The sequence below is a fragment of the Aptenodytes forsteri genome, unplaced genomic scaffold (genome assembly GCF_000699145.1).
Source record: "Aptenodytes forsteri isolate BGI_AS27 unplaced genomic scaffold, ASM69914v1 Scaffold54, whole genome shotgun sequence".
Classification (NCBI taxonomy): domain Eukaryota; kingdom Metazoa; phylum Chordata; class Aves; order Sphenisciformes; family Spheniscidae; genus Aptenodytes; species Aptenodytes forsteri.
Genome location: NW_008796044.1, coordinates 11,426,511 through 11,434,075, shown reverse-complemented (window position 1 = coordinate 11,434,075; position 7,565 = coordinate 11,426,511). Strand labels below are relative to the sequence as shown.

Sequence of the window (7,565 nt, the reverse complement as noted above, 5' to 3'; positions counted from 1 at the left end):
TTTTTTTGTTTTTGTTAAAAAAAAAAAAAAAAAAAAATCAAACCGAAGGTTTAAGTAGCTGCTGGGGCTTCACTGCTGTCCATGGCCATGGAAAGACCTCTGCGTTTCATGATGTGCTGTGGCTGTCCTAGGGATTATTGAGTAGCTGTTTTTATATTGCTGCACTCTTACCATAAATTATAATTAGCAAAAGCTAACAAAACATTCCTTAAGGTTTTCTTGGTTTCACCTGGCCTTTAAGAACACACACATGAATGCTAATAATATGAAGGCCAGATTACTGAGGATTGCAGAATTTAATCCATTTTGCTTTTCATACACAGAGGAATATTCAAGCACAGGAAAACTATGTTACCTAAGGTAAAAAGGAAAGTACAAAGAAGGTAGAAAGGCACCTCTCTAAGGTACAAAGAAAAACAGTTGGAAAATTATTCATTAGAAAGATGATATTCTGTTACCTTTATGATGCTAACAAGCCTCTTGGGAGTACTCCTCTTGCAGCGTTTCAGAAAGGAGGAATACACTGCCAGAAAAAAGTCCCTGTATTAGACAGGAGGTTATACTTTAGCTTTGAAGTGATAGCTTTACGGGTACATTCTTACAAATGCAACTCTGTTTATTTACAGGTGTTGCCAGCTCTGTTTCCCTATGTTACATGTTAGTATGCAGATCAAGGGGCACGAAACAGAAAAATTGGACACCTTCCTGCTTGGGTTCCTGCTCTGTCCTCATGGACAGAAAAAGACAAGGCCAGTCCACCAAAATTCCACTTTAGTGGAAGAAACTGATGTTAAACGGTTCTGAGAAGAAAAAAAAAAAATCAGGCAAAAAGTGATTTGAAACTTGAAACCATGAGCTCAAACTCCCAACCACCTATTTCGACACTAGGGTGTTATATACTCCTATGGGAAATGCTGACTTTTGGTAGCAGCCTTAAAAAAAAAAAAACAACAACAAGTTAACTTTGTCTCCCTTGGCCACAAAAAGTAATGTGAGAGGTGCCCTAAGGTGCTATTGCTTAAAATGAGAATGTAAGGAAGTCACAGTGTCCTAGGACTTCTCGTCTTTCCCCAGATCTAGAGCTCCTTGCTATTAGACTTTGTGAGCTACTAGCGCCAGTCTATGAGCTCTTCCGTATGTTTTTTTTCTCCGATATATCAAGTTTGCCAATCGCAACTTTATTGAAAAAATATAGTTGGACCCTAACATATCTGATGAGGAAAACCTCTAAGTAGCAATCACAGCAATCACCTGCTAGCCTGAATAGAACTGTGTAAATAACTTACCACAGGACAAATTGGTCTTATCTTCATTTGCAAAAGACCTTCTGATCACAATGATGCATTTTATGTTACGTAACATGCACTATATGCCCATCTTGTCACACAGGTCCTCTCAGTGCAGGTGTGCCCACTGTCTCTAAGAAAACACTACTGATGCTTGAAATATGTCAAGCTTGAATAATCCATTCCTTTCTGAGGCTTTGCTCCATTCCAGCTTTCTTAGCAGGTTGTTCGGAGCTTTGAACAGTTGAGTTTTAAGTATCTGCATGGAGGGAGATTCCACAGCTTCTCTGGGAAATCTGTTCCGCTATTTGACTACCTTCACTGTAATTTTTTTTTTCTTTCCCCCTAGTATCTAATCAGAATTTCCCTTGTTATAACTCTCATCCCTTGCCCTTTTGCTGTGCAGCTCCCTGTCTTCTCTACAACCACCCAGTAAGGAGCTGCTGGGACAGTACAGTAAATAGTGTTGGCCATAGTTTCCTGTGGTTAAAGAGATTATTTTACTCTGATGACCTTGTAGTAGACAACATAAGATCTCAGAGAGGCAGACATAAAAGGGGTATCTCAGCTGCTTGCTGGAAGGCTGATGCTCCAGAATGGTTCCTCCATACAGCAGTGCTGAGTCAAACCCTGCTGAATCTTTGCATGCGAAGAGCTAGAGAGCAGAGCACAGTAGAAAATGTGATTCTGTTGAGTTTTTAGGAGGAGAAAGGGCCATTGCTTGATTGAGTCTTAACGTTCTGTGAGTTTAGGAAAGTTAAAACTGTAATCACATTTCTAGTAGTACTCCTTTTAAAATAATCAAATTATGACAGAAGTCTTGCTTGGACAAAGACTTCCAGTTTGAAACAGTACTGCTGTGTCTGCTTGTCCTCCCTCTACCCGAAATCTCAATACACTACCTTTATTAAGTCACATTTACAGGACAAAATTTTACACTATTTACATTAAAACAAGATAAATTTTGATGGATTAGGTTTTCCCCAACATCTCATTACCACCTACTCTTTTTTGTTGGATAATGTCTTTTCTGATTCAGAATATACCAAATACATTAAAAAAGCATTTGTGTAACCATGGCTGTTTCGGCAAACAAAAAAGCCATTCAACTGCTTGGCACTGATCTTATGTTGGCATGTTACACAGCCCCGAATCAACCAGTGAAGATCCCAGCTGCCTGCAGCTATTTCCAAATATTAGCTAGAAATGGAGGTGTTTAAAAAAAAAAAAAATTCCTTTTTAGTTATTTCAAATTAGTTAACACAAAATCTGATCCAAACCAAATTCTCAACCCTAAAGTAAAAGTAATTGTTTTTCCAGTCAGTCTCTTGACGTTAAAGGGGAAACATACACTAGTCAATAAAGAATTGTAATACATTTTTTAAATTATTATTTCTATATACTTCATCATTTGTCCAACAACTGTTCATTAAGTCACATATCTCTTTTCACTGAATTTTCCCCTTCAGGTATCAGAAAAAGCTAGTTTGTCTAAGTCGTGTTTTAAACTGCTCAACATAATCTGAAAAGGAAAGGACTGCCATGTTTTTTACGTTTGTTTTAACATTTACATTATTATTTATGTCCCACCTCTGCTGTCCCCTTACATTTCTGTTGCCCAGACAGTCCCAAGCTGAGGCTGCACAAGTGCCCACTTCTCCTTGTATTGTACCCAGTACTGTACTGTATTGTATCCTTCTTCTGACACCAGCCAAATAGTTCTGCTGCTGGCAGGCGCAGCTGAGTAGCAAGGTATGTCTGCTGTGACGGACTGGCTGCCTACCACAGTTTCTTGGTATTCCTTTTTCCCTCCTGCTTGAATCTTCTGTTGTAGACCTTACTTCACTGGAATCAGCCTTTATAGTGCATAGACAGTGGAAAACAACCACGCCTGAGAGAAAAAAGGCTACGACTATCTATGAAAGTATAGAACGTACAGAAAGGAAAACATAAGGACAATTTACCCGGTCACCCAAAAAGTTGCTTATCAGCCACGCTGTGGACAGATGCAGGACTGGGCGTTGTGTTTGGTGGATGTCCTACTGTGCCAAGCACTGCATAGATCTGAAGGCAACCACAGTTCCTAGAAAAGCTTACAATTGTACTTTAAACAGACACATGACATTGCCTTTTAATTATTTCCTCAAAGTTTCTATGATATCTTTTCAAGCCCTGAACTCTGGCCGCCCATCCTTTGCTTACCTCCTGCTGATGGTAGCCTAGGAGAGGTCCTTTGTGTCTATTCAGAGCCCAGAGTTCAACTCCTCACCTTTCACTGCCGCTGTGGAAACTTTATGAGGGTTTAGGCAAAGGCGACGGGGGTGTGTTTCCAAGCAGGAGCTGGCTGTCCCCTCCCAGATAAATCATGTGAAGCCAATGCCATGTCACTGTTAGTACTGGCAGTGTTCCCTGTGCATATGCGCATGCTGTCACTCAGCTAAGCATTTGGAATACATCTCTGCAGGTAAGAGTTTTTCATCACGAGTTAATGGCTGTATCTGAGAATAAAAAAAGCCACCTACACCTTAACGATAAGTAATCTTTATAATGCACTAACTCATGTTTTGAGCACAAAATAGTGCCAGTGCAACCAAATGGGTCAAAGGTGTATTCGCTAAAAGCAGTAAGGGTTACTGTGGAATTTCGCAAAAAAGCAGCAGTCCAATTTTCATTGTGTTGCACCAAATCTATAAATTACAACAATGCTGTTGCTATATAGTGTCCTCAGCCAGTGACAGGAATTGGTTCCATCTGTAAGGACAAGATACAAATAGGTTAGAATGTGCTTGGGCTCAGTTGTCTTTAAATACGATGTTTACAGACCATAAAGTCTGTAATTATGGTATTGCAGAGAGCAAGATGTAATTTGCAGTAGCATTGGTCTTTATTATGCAAATGTGGCCTCAATCTATGTTACTTACCTAATATACAGTGCTCTAATACGAACTAAGTTCTGAAAATTGAGGGTGTTACTCACCATAACCTTCCAGATTTATTTTTCCACACAAGAAAAAACAAGGAATATCACCCCTGCCTCGCAGTTAGCCTTGTATGGCCGTTCACAGGTGAAGCAACACACGCTCTTGTTTGGTAAGCAACATCTCAAGCTAGCAGCAGCTAGAGCTGCAGAGAGATTGGCAAGCGTGAATAATGGCGGTGCCTCGTTGTCTGTGCCTGGATTCTTGTACCTACCACTACATCTGTATTTTTATCAATTAACTTTTTTTTTTCTGGAAGGAGAGTACTCCCAGAACTCCCCTCCCAACTTCACGCTGTTTGTCCTCTTAGTGAGGTAAACATTCATTGTTGCTTCATTTCAGATTTAAGACTGTGTTACTGTTTTCATTGACACTTTCTCTTGACTAATCCTAACTATTCCCTAGTGGGGAAAGAGTTTGTAATTCTTAGCTGTTGCTACTAACTGTTATTTATCATAGACAGCAGACGCAACAGGCAAGAATGCAATCCCTTCAAACTATTTACACATGTGCAGAGGAGGAAGTGGAAATTGGCATTTCAAGATAGGAGTGCCATACGAATGTTGTCCTGTGCCGATCTTTATTCGGACTTGAGCTTGCACTGGGAGGACTGTTCACCCAATAGCCAAAAGTGGGTGATAAGGCAGTGAATTTCAGAGACCTCAGTGTTTCTTTTTAACCGCTGTTCAATTCCGACATGGGTTATCTCTGGAATATTTGTACCCAATAGGAACAGACAGCTCAGCATATTTGTTACAAGGATGTAAACGTAATTTACCTTCTGCTGCAAGTCTGTGTCTAGCGCAGGCTGGCAGTAATCTAAAAGCCACTTCTGTCTGTTGGCCAGCCTGTGCCCTGCACTGGCGTCTTCACCACAAACCCTCCGACGTTAGTGCGATCTTTGCTGAGGCATGCGAGGAGTCTGATTTCTTCTCAGCAGAAAGGCTTTTTGATCAGACGCTTCATAAAATAACTTCTCTTTGTTCACTCTCCACAGTTTTTGTAACAGTCACTGTTTGTTTTGCTGTTTGAAAAAAAACATTAGAAGGGGAAAAACTATGAATTATCTTTCAGGATTGTACAAACCCACACTGACAGTTCCTCTAACGTGGAAGAGGAATCTGAACTTAGTGCACCTCACCTAATCATTAATTCCCTACATTCTGAACTGTATTTCTAACCATCTGCCAGGGCACGCGTGTGCCACCAGCGAGTACTGCAGTGGTACACTTCAGAAACATCTGTGGAGCAATGGAAGGGTTAGGAAAATGTAAATGATGGCCTTGCCATTATGGTTCAAACATGTTCAGCGATAGTTGCATCTTTTAACTTTCAATTCACGTTTTAAGATTTCCGTAAGTAAGTTTTCTACCATTTGTGGTGCTGTTACTAAGCTCTAAAAGAAAGGCACAGCCGTTTCAACAGGGCACAATCCAGGACATGCAGCTCAAGCTGACTAACATGGAAATGTTGATCTAAAGCCCCTTCTTACACCTTGTGATGTAGTAGGTCTGCACACACAAACTATTTTGTTACTGTGGTCTTAACCACATAGAGGGTGGGAGGACTCTTTAAGAACCTGCTTTGGAGTGCTGGACTTGGAAGCAAGGTTGATAACTTCCAACTACAAGAACTATAGGATTTTTTTAAAGAGCAGGGTGCCTTTTCCAGCTATTCATCATCTTTATTAGCCATGATGAAAATGGGCCATGATTGAAAAAACAAATTCTGACCCCCTTGAGCAAAATATGTTTCCAGCTCTCACCACCAGTACTTGTAAACATCCTCAAATAGCTTTTTTTTTTAAACTACATGCAAACGGTTAAACATTACAAGCATAATTTATCACAAGTGATTATTTCCTGCAATACATTTTTTTATTAGAGTAGCAAGGCACGCATATTTTCGGTGTCCTGAGAAGATTCATCCTCCCTTTTTCCCTGGATTCAACATACCTTCAAGGGCTGGATTTATGAGCAAGAAACATACGTATTTTGCTCTGAACTCTTTAGGAAAAAAAATAATTCTAACCTTGTATTTACAGAGTGCCGTAATCTAACCTGCTATATTTACCTGCTAACAACGTATGTTTTCTTGGACAAAATCCCAAACTCAAGTGACCACGGGAAGAAAGGTGATTACTTTCTGCCAGTCTAGCATATTGCATAATATATAAATTACACAACGCAAGAGACTGCAGAGCTGAGAAAGCAAAATGGTACTATCTATAATCTATGAAGATAAACTTTGAATCAAAATAACGTTCAGTAACGGGATGTTGTAAGATGCTGACAGCACCAAGGTCACTTGATAGCGAGCAGCCCTTGGAAAAACCTCTCCTTTTCTAAGTGTTATGTTTCTGTTGAGGTAGGAACATTAAATCTGAGACACTGAACTATGCCTTAAGTATAAAAGATATCAAGATTTGTTTTTCCAGATACTTGTATCAAAATGATAGGCAAGTAGCTGAGATTAAGTGAGAGGAAAGACTCCCAAATGGTAGGCAGATAACAATTCTGCAGCAGTACCAGAACTGCAGTATTTTATAGCAGATGCAACGCTGTCCAGAAGGCTGGCAGTCTAAAAGGAAGGAAATACTATCTAAGCTTAATTATTAGTAGACAAGCTTCCAAATAAATTCAGTATCTGCCGTCAGCATCAGCCAGCAAAGCAAGTGTTGGCAGCTATGTTACATAAGAAGTTACATTATGTTGCCTTACCGGATACAAACTTCCGTTGCTAATGTGTTTTAGCATTTCTGGAGCAGGAGAAGTCAGCCTAAAGGTTTGCAGGCATGGTAGGTACTTGAACAACAACTTCCAAGCTTCTGCAGGAACAGGCAGGACTTCCTCAGCTAATGAGCTTGCTACGCACCACAACGTATGAGCAACACGTGCCAGGACAGCGGCAGCGTGCCCTCACAGCCTTGAAAACTACACCCTCTTCGTGCTCCGCAACCCACGGCTGGGCCGTGCAGCAAAGGTCCGTGAGTCCGCCGGGAGACTCACGCCTCGCAGCGGCCCAGGCCTGACGCAGGCCGCGGCCTAAGGGTCACTGCTGTGACCCGCTCGCCTCCCTTTGGCGAGGGAGGGGCGGACGCTATTTCTTTTGGGGATGTCCAGCCAGGGCCTGGCACTGTCCCTGCCCCAGGGGCCCTGGCTGCGGGGTTGCTGGGGGGCTCCCCGCGCCGGCACGCTGGAAGTCCACCGAGCCTACGGCCGCCCGGCCTCGAGGCCCCCGTTCCCTCAGGGAGAGGACGGCACCTAACTCCCTTATGCCTCCCCCCGCCCGCGGACGTTGG

General features: G+C 41.8%; 1 protein-coding gene across 7 annotated transcripts in view; it reads right to left on the bottom strand.

The window, feature by feature from the left end:
- The window catches only part of FAXDC2 (fatty acid hydroxylase domain containing 2), a 21,768-nt gene extending 14,334 nt beyond the window's left edge, over positions 1 to 7,434 (bottom strand). Inside the window, exons 1-5 of one of the 7 annotated variants that reach the window (XM_009285804.2) lie at positions 6,985 to 7,434; positions 5,043 to 5,288; positions 3,489 to 4,037; positions 3,251 to 3,390; positions 459 to 523 (exon numbers count right to left, since the gene is read on the bottom strand). The gene's annotated coding sequence lies outside the window, so the exon portion shown is untranslated. Of the gene's footprint in view, positions 1 to 458; positions 541 to 2,893; positions 3,049 to 3,250; positions 3,391 to 3,488; positions 4,038 to 5,042; positions 5,289 to 6,984 lie in introns of those variants that run through there. The other 6 variants (XM_009285803.2, XM_019473860.1, XM_009285805.2 and 3 more) reach the window with 6 other exon arrangements.
- Between the last annotated feature and the right edge of the window lie 131 nt (positions 7,435 to 7,565).